Here is a 16,282-nt window from a genome sequence, read left to right on the forward strand (position 1 = left end):
CTCAGAACATGTCCTACCAACCGATCCCTTCTTCTGGTCAAGTTGTGCCACAAACTTCTCTTCTCCCCAATTCTATTCAATACCTCATTAGTTATGTGATCTACCCATCTAATCTTCAGCATTCTTCTGTAGCACCACATTTCGAAAGCTTCTATTCTCTTCTTGTCCAAACTATTTATCGTCCACGTTTCACTTCCATACATGGCTACATTCCATACAAATACTTTCAGAAACGACTTCATGACAAATCTATATTCTATGTCAACAAATTTATATTCTTCAGAAACGCTTTCCTTGCCATTGCCAGTCTACATTTTATATCCTCTCTACTTCGACCATCATCAGTTATTTTGCTCCCCAAATAGCAAAACTCCTTTACTACTTTAAGTGTCTCATTTACTAATCTAATTCCCTCAGCATCACCCGACTTAATTCGACTACATTCCATTATCCTCGTTTTGCTTTTGTTGATGTTCATGTTATATCCTCCTTTCAAGACACTATCCATTCCATTCAACTGCTCTTCCAAGTCCTTTGCTGTGTCTGACAGAATTACAATGTCATCGGCAAACCTCAAAGTTTTTAGTTCTTCTCCATGGATTTTAATACCTACTCCGAATTTTTCTTTTGTTTCCTTTACTGCTTGCTCAATATACAGATTGAATAACATCGGGGAGAGGCTACAACCCTGTCTTACTCCCTTCCCAACCACTGCTTCCCTTTCATGTCCCTCGACTCTTATAACTGCCACCTGGTTTCTGTACTTATTGTAAATAGCCTTTCGCTCCCTGTATTTTACCCCTGCCACCTTTAGAATCTGAAAGAGGGTATTCCAGTCAACATTGTCAAAAGCTTTCTCTAAGTCTACAAATGCTAGAAATGTACGTTTGCCTTTCCTTAATCTTTCTTCTAAGGTAAGTTGTAAGGTCAGTATTGCCTCACGTGTTCCAGTATTTCTACGGAATCCAAACTGATCTTCCCCGAGGTCGGCTTCTACTAGTTTTTCCATTCGTCTGTAAAGAATTCGTGTTAGTATTTTGCAGCTGTGGCTTATTAAACTGACTGTTCGGTAATTTTCACATCTGTCAACACCTACTTTCTTTGGGATTGGAATTATTATATTCTTCTTGAAGTCTGAGGGTATTTCGCCTGTTTCATACATCTTGCTCACCAGATGGTAGAGTTTAGTCAGGACTGGCTTTCCCAAGGCCGTCAGTAGTTCCAATGGAATGTTGTCTACTCCTGGGGCCTTGTTTCGACTCAGGTCTTTCAGTACTCTGTCAAACTCTTCACGCAGTATCATTTCTCCCATTACATCTTCATCTACATCCTCTTCCATTTCCATAATATTGTCCTCAAGTACATCGCCCTTGTATAAACCCTCTATATACTCCTTCCACCTTTCTGCTTTCCCTTCTTTGCTTAGAACTGGGTTTCCATCTGAGCTCTTGATGTTCATACAAGTGGTTCTCTTGTCTCCAAAGGTCTCTCTAGTTTTCCTGTAGGCAGTATCTATCTTACCCCTAGTGAGATAAGCCTCTACATCCTTACATTTGTGCTCTAGCCATCCCTGCTTAGCCATTGTGCAATTCCAGTCGATCTCATTTTTGAGACGTTTGTATTCCTTTTTGCCTGCTTCATTTACTGAATTTTTATATTTTCTCCTTTCATCAATTAAATTCAATATTTCTTCTGTTACCCAAGGATTTCTACTAGCCCTCGTCTTTTTACCTACTTGATCCTCTGCTGCCTTCACTACTTCATCCCTCAAAGCTACCGATTCTTCTTCTACTGAATTTCTTTCCCCCATTCCTGTCAATTGTTCCCTTATGCTCTCCCTGAAACTCTGTACAACCTCTGGTTCTTTCAGTTTATCCAGGTCCCACCTCCTTAAATTCCTACCTTTTTGCAGTTTCTTCAGTTTTAATCTACAGTTCATAACCAATAGATTGTGGTCAGAGTCCACATCTGGCCCTGGAAATGTCTTACAATTTAAAACCTGGTTCCTAAATCTCTGTCTTACCATTATATAATCTATCTGATACCTTTTAGTATCTCCAGGGTTCTTCCATGTATACAACCTTCTTTCATGATTCTTAAACCAAGTGTTAGCTATGATTAAGTTGTGCTCTGTGCAAAATTCTACGAGGCGGCTTCCTCTTTCATTTCTTAGCCCCAATCCATATTCACCTACTATGTTTCCTTCTCTCCCTTTTCCTACACTTGAATTCCAGCCACCCATGACTATTAAATTTTCGTCTCCCTTCACTATCTGAATAATTTCTTTTATTTCATCATACATTTCATCAATTTCTTCGTCATCTGCAGTTGCTATACTGAGAACACCATTTACATGTTGATTTTATAAGCATTAAATAATAAAATTTCACTGGTTGCTATTTTCTGCAACATATCTAAAGCACTTGATTGTGTGAATTACAGTATTCTTCGAGATAAAATGAGATTCTAAGGGATTGATGGTATAGCCAACCAATAGATAATGTCATATTTAACTAAAACAATGCAGAAAGTTGTACTTAGTAATTCAACCAATATAGTCCAGGAACATAATTCTGACTGGGGATAAATGACGTTTCGGGCTCTACTCTTGTTCCTTATATATGTAAATAATCTTCCATTTACTAGACAACCAGCAGAATATGTTCTTTTTGCAGATGACACTATTATTGTAATCAGTCCAAGCATATATACAGAAAAAAGGTAAAGTTCTTAAAAGTATCTTTCACTCGTTTTCTGTGAATGCAATTTTAAAAAAGACACAACACATTAAGCTCTACACATGTAGTAGTACTACAATCATAAGTATAATGCATGTTGAGGAAATAATAAATATGGTGGAAACTTCAAAATTCTTAAGTGTCCATATTGATGAGAATTTAAACTGGACAAAGCACATGTTGGAACTCCTAAAACAACTTATTTCAGCCACATTTTCACTTAGAATCATTTCAAATCTTGAGGAGAGAGAGAGATCAGTAAGTTGACATATTTTACATATTTTCATTCAATAAAGTTATACGGAATAATGTTCTGGGTTAACTTGTATGACTTCAATTCCTGTCAAGATTTCCTTGTTTTATCTTTTGGGGGCAAAGAAGACTGTACTTTCCTTCGGCCCACAGCACTGAGGCTGCCAGTTATCATCTCGAGAATGGGGCACCTCGACAGAGAGCCTCATCCCTGATGACTCCAGAGGACAGCTAGGCATCTCGGGCCACATCGATAGTGTGGGAACCACGGTACCATAGGGGTAGGGGGCGAGGGAGTTGATATTCCCTCCCCTCAACTGTGGGACAGGCCCCGGACTACGATGAGGGCCAGGAAGTGTCATGAGAGACCTCATCATCGTGTGAGATGGTGGTGGTTCAAAATAAGCTAATTCGTATACACATATATTTACAGACTTCTAGAAAAGGAAAGTTGCTACTCACGATATAGCAGAGATGCCGAGTTGCGATAGGCAAAACAAAACTATCCCTGCCCCTCCCCGCCCCAGCCTCCTCCTTACCCCCACCCAGTCGCCACTCCCATCACGCACTGGTGCTGCTGCTCGCAGTGTGGTTTCAGCTCTCTGAGATTGCAGACGTGTGTGCAAGTAGCGTTTGCGTGAGTGTGTGCGCGTGTGTATGAGACAACAATTAGATTTACTCCTGGTATACAGCACTTTTTTTTTAGAAATAACTTATTAAACAATGTAATACAACATTGTTTAATCATATCTCACTATCAGTCACTGCACACACCATACACACATTGTTTTGTAACACTTCACTTCACTCACTACACACACACACACACACACACACACACACACACACAAAACACACAAAACACTGGTGAACTCTAGGTCATTTTCTGTACCGCATCTTCCCATTTGCTATCCTGAAAAACTGAGTCAGCATCCCGCCATAATGAGTGAGATGTTGAGCTCAGAAAGAGGAAGAGGTGTTAGTACTGTCCCACGCACAGCTTGTGGGTAAACATTTCTAGAAAGGAAAAAAGAAGGAAAAAACAAAGTGAAGGATAATAATAATAATAATAATAATAATAATTATTATTATTATTATTATTATTATTTATTTGTATAACATTTTTTATCAAACCCCTACTCTGTTTTAGCTAAGTAATCCCACAAGGTATAAAATATATTGTGTAACAGGTACCTTTTAGCTGCTTTTTTAAATAAGTGTATTTTTGCAATTTCTTTAATCTCTTTTGGTAATTTATTGTACAGTTTTATTCCTTGGTAGAAAATGCCGTTTTGAGTTTTATGTTTATTTTTTCTTGGTAAATGTAAGTTGAGTCTATCTATAGTTGCATGGTCATGGACAGAGCTGTTTGTGCAGTAATTACCAATGTTATTTTTGATGTGTACAACTGACTGGTAAATGTATTTGCATGACGCAGTTAAAATCCCCAGTATTCTGAACAGATCTTTACGATGAGCTCGACTAGTATTTTTGGTTATTATTCTTATGGCTCTTTTCTGGGGTTTGAAAATTGTGTTCATATTTTGTCCATTTGTTACTCCAAAAAAGAATGCCATAGCTAAGAATTGAGTGTAAATATGAATAATATGTAACTAAAAGACACTCCACATTACACGCTGATGATAGGATTCTAAGGGCATAACATGCTGATGACATTCTGTTTGCAAGTACCTTTGTGTGTTCACACCATTTCAACTGAGAATCAACATTCATTCCTAGAAATTTTGCATTTGTTGCACAGTCTATAGTGGTACCATCAACATTTAATTTAACATTGTCATTTTTCCTCTTCAAACTGAAATTCATGGCATAGTTTTCTTTATGTTCAATCTCACTTTATTACTTATCAACCAATCATAAACTTCATTGAGAGTTTCATCTGCTTTCTCAGCAAGCAGCTCTCCCATTTTCTCAGTGACTATAATATTGCTGTCATCAGCGAAGAGGATTTTTTCACCAGCAAAGAGGATTTTTTCACCATAAGCAACACTACTGGGAAAGTCATTGATGTATATCAGCAACAGTATTGGTCCTAATATGCTACCTTGTGGAACCCCTATAAAAATGCATTTTGGTTCTGATAAGTGTTTTACTAAATGTTTAGATCGACTTGAAGTGTGTGTTATCTCTTAAATAAGGTCTTTGGGAAATATGGTCTTTGGAAAAGTCATTAATTGGTTTTCTGCAAATGGGCTTGCTCTGAACTTTGAAAAAACACAGTACATCCAATTTTCTGCAGCAAAAAGTACAGTTCCTTCAATAAATATAACACATCAACAGAAGTCAATAGAGAGGGTAGAGTATATTAAGTTTTTGGGTATACATATAGATGAGAATCTTAATTGGAAAATTCATATTTTGGATCTCCTAAAGCGACTAGGTTCATCAACTTTTGTGATCTGAATAATTGCCAATTTTTAGGATATAGAAATTAGTAAGCTAACATACTTTGCACACTTTCACTCTCTGATGTCATACGGAATAATATTCTGGGGTAACTCAACATTTAGACAAAAAGTATTCACTGCTCAAAAGAAAGTGGTTAGAATAATGTGTGGAGTTCACAGTCTCACATCTTGTAGGTCTATAAATTTTGTTTCGTATGTACATTTCTTGTGCACTTGACACATTCCATATCCTAACGGCTACTGTACCGTGCATGGAACACGCAACCAATTAACTTATTAACCTACTCTTTGTACCCTACCTGTTAGGTATGATCAAAACCAATCATTAACTACCCCTCTTATCCCTAATGCTTCAAATTTATTTAATAGAATCTTGTGGTTGACTGTATCAAACGCCTTAGGAAGATCCAAAAACATGCCTGTGACATACTCATCTTTATCAAGAGCATCAAGTACGACTTTTGTGAATTCTACTATGGCTGACTCCGTATGTTTGCCACTTTGGAAACCAAACTGTGATTTGGTTAAAAGGTTGTATTTATTCAGGTAATTCATTAATCTGTCTTTCATAATTGTTTCTATTATTTCTGAGAATGCTGACAGCAGGGAAATGGGCTGGTAATTTTCTCTGTCTTCTGCATTACCTTTCTTAAGCAAAGGTACAACTCTTGCCTGTTTTAACTGCTCTGGAAATGCCCCGATATGAAGGATTCATTTATTATATTTGTTAAGGGGCCTCGTATAATCCCTATGCATTGTTTCAGCACACACATTGGTACTTCATCTAAGCCTACTGACTTTTTATTTTTAGTTTTTGAATTGTTTTATTTATTTCATAATCTGTGGTTGAAAGTAACATCATTGTATTTAGTGCAACATTATCTACAGGTGTTATATTTGTTTGGGGGAATTTTTGCTGTAACTTCCCTGCAATATTGAAAAATGCTCATTTACAAAGTTTGCTAAGTGCTGTGGATCATTTATTATTTCATCCCCCTCCCTTAGCGGTACGTTATTCTGCGTTTGTTTGCCTCTCCCCATTTCCTTTTTTATAACATCCCAGACTGCTTTGCTTTTATTCTCTGCATTATATATTATTGTGTCATTAAACGAATTTTTAACAGCAATCAGCACCTTCCTATAGATCTTTTTGTATCTATGATAGAAATTTAAGAATGCTGGATCATTGTGAATCTTCTTCATGGAACTGAGGTGTTTAAATGTTTGGGAGGACTTCTTAATACCTGCTGTTATCTATCTGTTTTTATGGGATGTTGATACAGACATGCATACTTTTGGAAATGCCTTTTCAAAGTTCAATTTAAACAATGTGGAGAATTTAGAGACTTTCATATTCACATTGGTTTCCTTATACACTTAATCCCAGCTTTGTTTTTCTAGTTCCTTTGAAAAATCTTTTATTTTGATTTCTTATGGATCTCGTTTGTAGGCTTGTAGTTAAGGGAATGATTCAATGCCTGACTTTACTGTTGTTATTTGACAGAGATGGTCTGATAGTCTGAGATCTTCTATAGCTACATCACATTTAACCCTGTCCATATTTGTGGCCACATGGTCAATTACTCATGAAGTCGTTGTGGTAACCCTTGTTGCACTATTGCCCAATAGGGACATGCCAAAACTTTGAAGGATGTTTATTAAGGTGCTGCTGGATTCATTTATGATGTTAGTGTTGAAGTTAATGTCCCCACACATAATTATGTTGACCTTTGCACTTGAGACTTTATCTAGAACTTCCGTTAACTTATTGAAAAGTGTCCTCACTACCACTGGGAGATCTATACACACACACAAAATGATTAATTTCATGGTGCTATCAAGCCCTGTTAATTCAACAGCTGATATTTCGAAGTGTACGGACTTTGACACGACAGTCGTAAAATTTGAGACCATATCAGTCCGATGCAGTCTTTCAAACTTTTTCTTTGCATCCTGATAAGACAGGCAATCAAGTGTTTTACATTTTCTTCTCATTCTTAAACGCTTAGAATTGCAGTGAATGAAGAGGGTGTGGTTCCAGACAGCTGACACACTGAGATGGCTGGTCACAGGGGCTGCCCTCACAGGATGCTTGTCCACATGTCCGACAGATAGCCTCATGAAAACAATGGTAAGACATGTGGCACTTAAAGGGAGGAAAGTGTTTCAGATATGTTTGGGAATATTCTCCAGCATATGAAAGAAATGGGATCAGATTTTAATAGTAAAACGAATGGTTTGGGTTCCGAAATTAAAATGTCATTGAGTTCTGATATTGATAAAAAATAAATAAAATGGGATTAAATATTAGTACTAAAATGAATAAAGTAGGTTTGGATATAAATGAGTTACACAGTGAGGTTGTAGAAAAGGAATCCAAAATGGAAAATAAAATTTCGAATTTGACGGAATAGTGGAAAAATTACCTGACTCTGTGTTTATTAATCAGGTCAGGTAAGAATGTAATGCTGCAATTGTAACAGTGGAAAGTGAACTAACTACCCAGATTAAGCAGGTTGCTGAGAATAGCGAACAGTTCAAAGAATATGTAAATTCAGAAGTGGGTAAAATTCATGAACATGTACAAAGTGTAGAAAATTATTGTGAGGTTAACCATGTTGTTTTAGAAAGTAAAATTAAAGAAGTGAAAGACATGTGTACAAAGTTTGGAGCACAAGTGGCTAGTAAACTCACTACTTTAGAAGCTAATATTAGTCAGTTCAGTACTAGTGTGAATGAACAATTAAGTAACTACGAGAGTAGACTAACAAAAGTTGAACAGAATGGTAACAGCCATAATGTTTGTATTATTGCCTAATAGTGTTGTGGAATCTACGGAAATTGCCTATGTAACACATCGCCAATTTCAGAAATTTGAACCAAATAAGAATGTTCGTCCGAAAGAATTCTGGAGTGACTTTGAAGATGTGTTACCTAAAGTGTGGAACAATAAATAAACAAATCGGTTTCATTACTTCTAATCTAGTACGGGAAGCTAGACTTAGCTCCAGATAAATACGACAGTCTTGTGGAATTTAAGCAGGCATCTTTGAAGAATATTGGGGTAAGAGAAAGCAAATAGAAGTTTTTAATAAGTTATGGTTGGGAGAAATATGTGATCCTAAGAAAGATAGAATTAAAAGATTTGTGCAAAAGTGGGTGACTACACTGTCTTATTTAAATTCAAAAGTTGAGATAGAACAGATAATCACAGGCATTGAAAATAAGTTGCCACTGTACTGGCAGAATAAAATTGTTTCTGCACCCAGGGATGACATTGACAGTTTTGTTCACTACCTTGAGAGGGTCAAAAACATTTTGAAAGAGGAAGAAAATAACAGAAAAGAATATAGACCTCCCGTAAGACATAATGGCAGTAGCACGGAAGTCAATGTAAACAGAGTAAGTGTACAAAGAGGTAATAATTACCGGGGTAGGGACAGAAGAAGAGGAGGTAATGCTAGAGGCAGGTACAGTGACAGTACAGTATTTTGATTGCAATCAGCTGTGAGCCAATGATGTAATGGATGAGCGTCACCTGTCAGATGGAAGGAACATCAGAGGCAACAACAACACATGACAGGAAAACTGTTAAGAGTCTGTGAGGGCGCTGGCGTTCCCAGACACAAGCATTACCAATTAAACTCGGTGGTGAAACCATTTGTAAAGAAAGCTCTTGTTAAACAGTGTTTAGAAAGTAATGGTGATGTATTCAGGAGGGCAGAGGAGAGTAATAGTAAGGAAAACCAGAACCATCTTAAAGGGGAACTAAGTACTGTGAGTGAAGACTCAGCTCAGGAGGTGGGGTGGGGTGAATCAGTGCTACAAAACAAACGAGAAGCTACCTATAAATGGTGAAGTAATGCTAAGAAAATACATGAGGAGGTAGTGAATAGGCTGAATCAAATAATTACAGAAAGTGAGGAAGAAGAATCAGAAGGAGAAGAAGAAGAAGAAGAAGGGGGTAATTTAAGTAATTCTGACAATACCTTGAACAGGGTTGCAGAAACAGAAATGGTGATTGAAATGTTAGAGAAGTGTTTTGATTTGTCTACAATGGATCAAATAGTAAATGCCAGCACATTAAATGAATTACACAGTGATTCAGTTAAGGTGAAATGTTAGAGAAGTGTTCTGATTTGTCTGCAGTGGATCAGATAGTAAATGCCAGCACATTAAATGAAGTACACGGTGATTCAGTTAAGCTAAGTGTAGTTTCCACTGAATGGGTAAGTTTTGACAGACGAGAAGTAGTGCATGAATTGCTAGAAGAGCCTGAATCTGTAGTTAGAAGAGAGTATGTGGGCCAACCAATTATTGAAGTAATTGTGTTTAGAGAAAAGGTTCCTGGTCTAATTGATACTGGTTCAGAAGTGTGTGCTGTATCACAGAATTTTGTAAATGCTCTCCCAAAGAGTAAACAAATAGTTATAATGCCCATTGGTGGAGTAAAAATTGTAGTGGCCACAGGTAAAAGTAAAAAGGTGGTTAATCAGGATATACTGTTACCAGTTACTATAAGTGGTGTACAAACTGTAGTGACTTTTTTAATTATTAATGGGCTTAGTGTGGAAACGTTGGTACGTGCTGATTTCCTGCATAAGTATGAAGGATGGGTTAATTTTAGTACTAATGATATAATTATATGAATAAAAGGAAAACCTGTAATTATTCCATTTATCGGAAAAAGACCAGATATAAACAATGAACAGAGTGACATTCCAATTCGTCTCTGTAGGACTGCTAATTTAATTGATGGCTGTACTGAATATGGTGAAAGGGAAGAAGTGGATCCTTCCAAACTAGAAAATGTCAGAATCAGGATAGATGAAAAACTAGAGGAACTTACTTAATTAAGTGATATACAAAAGGACGATTTAAGACAAATTTTGAATAAACATTGTGAGGTATTTTCAGATCAGCCTGGATTAGTTCGAAATTACGAATGCTATTTAACCGTGGAAGAAGATGCACATTTTTTCTAAAAACTATTTGCCATTCTAGAAGTTCATAGGGAAGCCATTCGAGACTTAATACAGAAAATGCTCGATTGGGGGATAATTGAAAAGGCTAATTACTGTTTACATGGATGATGTACTGATTTTGACTCCCACTTGGGAAGAGCACTGTTTGCTATTAAAATGGGGAGGGGGGATGAAATTGAAGTTAGATAAGACAGAATTTGTCAAAAAAGAGATTAAATTCCTGGGAAGGAATTGTGCCCGATACAAGTAAAATAAATGCTATTAGGGAATATGTAGCACCGACCACATGAAGGAACTAAATGGAATGTTCGGTTTGTTTGGATTTTATAGAAAATTTGTGGCAGGGCAACGATTTAAAGATTCTTGTTTAAGGGAACTGTTGAAGAAAAATATTCCCTGTAAGTGGACCCTGGAATGTCAAACCACTTTTGAAAAACTTAAGGAAGCACTACTGGACAGTCAGATTTTGAATCATCCTGACTTTTCCAAACCTTTTTGTTTAGGATCAGATGCCTGTGGTTACAGTCAGGGGGTAGAATTGTTCCAGACAGAGATGGTTGGAGAAGAACATATCCACAAAATTATCGCATTTGCAAGTCGACTGTTACAACAAGTGGAGAAAAATTACAGCATCTCTAAACTGGAAGCTTTAGTGGTTATTTTTGGTTTGCAAAAGTTTGAGCAATACCTGTTAGGACATAAAGTGTTGATTTTTACGGACAATGGTGCTCTAACTTATTTAAATACTTGTCAGCTCAAACATGATAGACTCAGGAGGTGGTCTATGTATTTGAAACACAGTATGTAAAGGGTGCTGAAAACATAGTGGCAGGTGTGCTATCCAGAAGTGTAAAGAATAAAGAGCAGGAGGTGGATCCTGTGACAAACATGAATTGTGATGAGATATTGATTGCAATCTTTCAGCTACAGGAAGAGGGACCGATTAAACGCATCTGTAAGAACCTTAGATGAGAACAAAATCAGGATGATAATCTTAAATTGGTGAAAAGTAGCAATAGATCTTTTCAGCCCACTACGTGTTTCAAGAGGAGGTTATGAGTATGTGTTCATACTGGTAGATGGATTTACTAAACATGTGAAATTTTATCTGCTTAAGAAGTTTAACTCTAAGGTAACTTTAAGTAAACTAGAGAAAGACTATTTTGTCGAAATTGGTGTGCCAAAAGTGATTTTGTCAGATAATGGCCCACGGTTTATATCGAAGCATTTTGAAGAATGTTTAAGTAAGGAAAACATAGAGTACATCACAATCTGGGCTTATTTTCCACAGGGAAATATGTGTGAAAGAATCACGAAAGAACTTAACCATCTCTGTAGGACATACTGTCATAAGAAGCACACAGCATGGGCTAATTACTTGATGTCACGGAACTAATTAGACCTAACAACATCCTATTTGATTTAGTAGAATTCCCTAAAATTACAGATTTGGCTATGGAAGAAAAGAAGAAGGTAGCTCATGCCAATATTAGAAAAAAGGTGTCGGAAAGAAAAAGGAGACATGATACAAGAGCTAGTCCGATGGGCTTTCAGATTGGTGACCTGGGGCTAGTAAAGTCTAAGGAAAAATCTAAGAAACTTACAGCTGAAACTAAGAAATTTACAGATGAGTTATAGGACCCTTCAGAGTAATAGAGGAACCGTATTCTAATGCCTATAGGCTACAGTATGTGAAGTCACATAAACTATTTGGATTAAGAAACATTATTGATTTAAAGAGATACATTCAGAAAGCAGTCTAAAACCATAGTAACTTCACTGGATTACTACCTTACTCTCCGTCCTGTCAAATTTCTCCAGGGCTGTGTGTCTTGCATGTTGTGGTTAGCGCCCGCAGAGTGCCCAGCTAATAAGTTTATTCCTTCAATTTTCATTTTCGTAAACCTGTCACCTAACAGTCTCTTTAATCTACGCACCCTCGCTCCCCCCACAACTTTGGGGGAAGAAAAGGAACACTTTTCTATCAACCCATTGCAATTCCTTGTATTGCCACTTAACATTACCAACGGACCTGTTGAGTGGTGTGAAACGTTGCGGCAACAATGCTTCCCTCTTTTTTCCCTGGCATGAGGAAGAAGCACAACCGATTTCCAGCACTGTTTCTTGGTTAAACCATTGACAGCATCCTTAGACAGTCTTCCCATTCTTGCCCAGGCCCTTGTATGGACTCATAATGATACCGTCTAGTTACGGACTTGTTGAGTGATTAGATGACTGAGGCAACAATGATCCTCCCTCCTATCCCCGGCGTAGGTGATCAGCAGAGCAGTTTTTCAACCAAACACAAACTTACATTGACACATTTGTTCTAATAGTGAACTAAGATACTGACCAAAACTAACATAAATGTAAATGAGATGACTTGAAAGCCAAAGAGAGGTGGACTTAAGTGTATTTAATATTGTCAGTAATTTATGTTTTCTCCAATGAAGTTGTCTATAATGAATTTGAGAGCTATGGAAGTTGGCCTGAATTATGCTCAGTAGTTTCTGTAAGGGCCTGTTGTATATAATGTCTGTTTAATAAGTATTTTAGTATAGGTAATAATGAAGAACCACGGAAGTGGTCATAAAAATAAATATATATATTAATGTAATGAAGAGCCACAAATGTTGGCCTGAGTTAGGATTGTGTGTGTGTGTGTGTGTGTGTGTGTGTGTGTGTGTTCGCCAGATTCATCCTGACTCACAACTTCTTCACTTTCGAAGGCCAGACATACCAACAATTAAAGGGAACAGCCATGGGTACCAGGATGGGCCCCCTCGTACGCCAACCCACTTATGGGTTGCTTACAGGAAGCCTTCTTGGTTACCCAGGCCTGCCAACCCAAAGTTTGGTACAGATTTATTGATGACATCTTCATGATCCGGACTCACACTGAAGAAGAACTCCAGAATTCCCTCTCCAAACTCCTTTGGTTCCATCAGATTCACCTGGTCCTACTCCAAATCCCATGTCACTTTCCTTGACGTTGACCTCCATCTGTCCAATGGCCAGATTCACACATCCGTCCACATCAAACCCATCAACAAGAAACAGTATCTCCATTATGACAGCTGCCACCCATTCCATATCAAACGATCCCTTCCCTACAGCCTAGGTCTTCATGGCAAATGAATCTGCTCCAATCCTGAATCCCTGAACCATTGCACGAACAACCTGTAAACAGCTCTTGCATCCTGCAACTACCCTCCCGACCTGGTACAGAAGCAAATAACCAGAGCCACTTCCTCATCCCCTCACACCCAGAACCTCCCAGAAGAACCCCAAAAGAGCCCCACTTGTAACACGATACTTTCCGGGACTGGATCAGACTCTGAATGTGGCTCTCCAGCAGGGATACGACTTCCTCAAATCCTGCCCCGAAATGAGATCCATCCTTCATTAAATCCTCCCCACTCCACCAAGAGTGTCTTCCCGCCATCCACCTAACCTTCGTAACCTCTTGGTTCGTCCCTATGAAATCCCCAAACCACCTTCCCTACCCTCTGGCTCCTACCCTTGTAACCGCCCCCGGTGTAAAACCTGTCCCTTGCACCCTCCCACCACCACCTACTCCAGTCCTGTAACCTGGAAGGTGTACACGATCAAAGGCAGAGCCACATGTGAAAGCACCCACGTGATTTACCAACTGACCTGCCTATACCGTTCAGCTTTCTATGTGGGAATGACCAGCAACAAACTGTCCATTCGCATGAACGGACACAGGCAGACAGTGTTTGTTGGTAATGAGGATAACCCTGTGGCTAAACCTGCCTTGGTGCACGGCCAGCACATCTTGGCACAGTGTTACACCATCCGGGTTACCTGGATACGTCCCACTGACACCAACCTATCAGAACTTCGGAGATGGGAACTTGCCCTTCAATATATCCTCTCTTCCCATTACCCACCAGGCCTCAACCTCCGCTAATTTCAAGTTGCTGCCGCTCATACCTCACCTGTCATTCAACATGTTTGCCTCTGTACTTCCGCCTCGACTGACATCTCTGCCCAAACTCTTTGCCTTTACGTATGTCTGCTTGTGTCTGTATATGTGCAGATGGATGTGTGTGTGTGTGTGTGTGTGTGTGTGTGTGTGTGTGTGTGTGTGTGTGTGAGGGTGGGTGGGCGCGTGCGCATACCTGTCCCTTTTTCCCGATAAGGTAAGTCTTTCCGCTCCCGGGATTGGAATGACTCCTGACCCTCTCCCTTGAAACCAACATCCTTTCGTCTTTCCCTCTCCTTCCCTCTTTCCTGATGAAGCAACCGTCGGTTGCTAAAGCTTGAATTTTGTGTGTATGTTTGTGTGTCTATCGACCTGCCAGCACTTGTGTTTAGTAAGTCACATCATCTTTGTTTTTAGATATATTTTCCCACGTGGAATGTTTCCCTCTATTATATCCATATCCAACCGCACATACACAAGCAGACATTTTGTCTGCCTGTGTCTGTGTATGACACAGACACAGACACAGGCAGACAAAATGTCTTCTTGTGTATGTGCGTTTGGATATGGGTGTGTGTGTGAATGTATACCTGCCCTTTTTTCCCCCTAAGGTAAGTCTTTTCACTCCCGGGATTGGAATGACTCCTTACCCTCTCCCTTAAAACCCACATCCTTTCGTCTTTCCCTCTCCTTCCCTCTTTCCTGATGAAGCAACCGTTGGTTTTTATGATCCCAGAGGGGGGAGGGGAGGATCCGGAAGGCACATTGGCAGATCCTCCCACTATGCAGTAGGACAATCGCAGGAGGTAGAGGGGTGCTGCAAAGCCCCCGATAGCTTCCCCACAGCAAATGCGACAGACTGGTGCACGTACTGTGTCCCACCAAGATTAAAAACTACCCTCTCCCCACTTCTTCTCCCATGGCCTATTAAGCAATTAGAATGTATATGGTCCTCAACTTCCGTCATGTAAGAACAGAGATCCACCCTTGTGCCACTGTCGGTTAATATTCTCTACTTTCTACTGTTGTTGTTGTGGTCTTCAGTCTCGAGACTGGTTTGATACAGCTCTCCATGGTACTCTATCCTGTGCAAGCTTCTTCATCTCCCAGTACTTACTGCAACCTACATCCTCCTGAATCTGCTTAGTGTATTCATCTCTTGGTCTCCCTCTATGATTTTTACCCTCCACGCTGCCCTCCAATGCTACATTTGTGATCCCTTGATGCCTCAGAACATGTCCTACTAACCGGTCCCTTCTTTTTGTCAAGTTGTGCCACAGACTCCTCTTCTCCCCTATTCTATTCAATACTTCATCATTAGTTATGTGATCTACCCATCTAATCTTCAACATTTTTCTGTAGCACCACATTTCGAAAGATTCTATTCTCTTCTTGTCCAAATTATTTATCGTCCACGTTTCACTTCCATACATGGCTACACTCCATACAAATACTTTCAGAAACGACTTCCTGACACTTTAATCTATACTCAATGTTAACAAATTTCTCTTCTTCAGAAACGATTTCCTTGCCATTGCCAGTCTACATTTTATATCCTCTCTACTTCGATCATCATCAGTTATTTTACTCCCTAAATAGCAAAACTCCTTTACTACTTTAAGTGTCTGATTTCCTAATCTAATTCTCTCAGCATCACCCGGCTTAATTTGACTACATTCCATTATCCTCGTTTTGCATTTGTTGATGTTCATCTTATATCCTCCTTTCAAGACACTGTCCATTCCGTTCAACTGCTCTTCCAAGTCCTTTGCTGTCTCTGATAGAATTATAATGTCATCTATTCCATTTTTTATGTGTATGCTAGTAGAAAGTTCGCCGATTGCAATGTCATCGGCGAACTTTCTACTAGCATATACATAAAAAATAGAATAGAAGAATCACAAAATGTAGGTGAAGAATGAATAGTAA

General features: G+C 38.8%; 1 protein-coding gene across 3 annotated transcripts in view; it reads right to left on the bottom strand.

Moving 5' to 3' along the window:
• Positions 1-16,282, bottom strand: part of LOC124550899 (zinc finger CCCH domain-containing protein 14) — a 203,139-nt gene that overhangs the window by 10,833 nt on the left and 176,024 nt on the right. The gene's annotated exons all lie outside the window — the stretch shown is intronic.

The sequence above is a fragment of the Schistocerca americana genome, chromosome 9, assembly GCF_021461395.2.
Source record: "Schistocerca americana isolate TAMUIC-IGC-003095 chromosome 9, iqSchAmer2.1, whole genome shotgun sequence".
Lineage (NCBI taxonomy): Eukaryota > Metazoa > Arthropoda > Insecta > Orthoptera > Acrididae > Schistocerca > Schistocerca americana.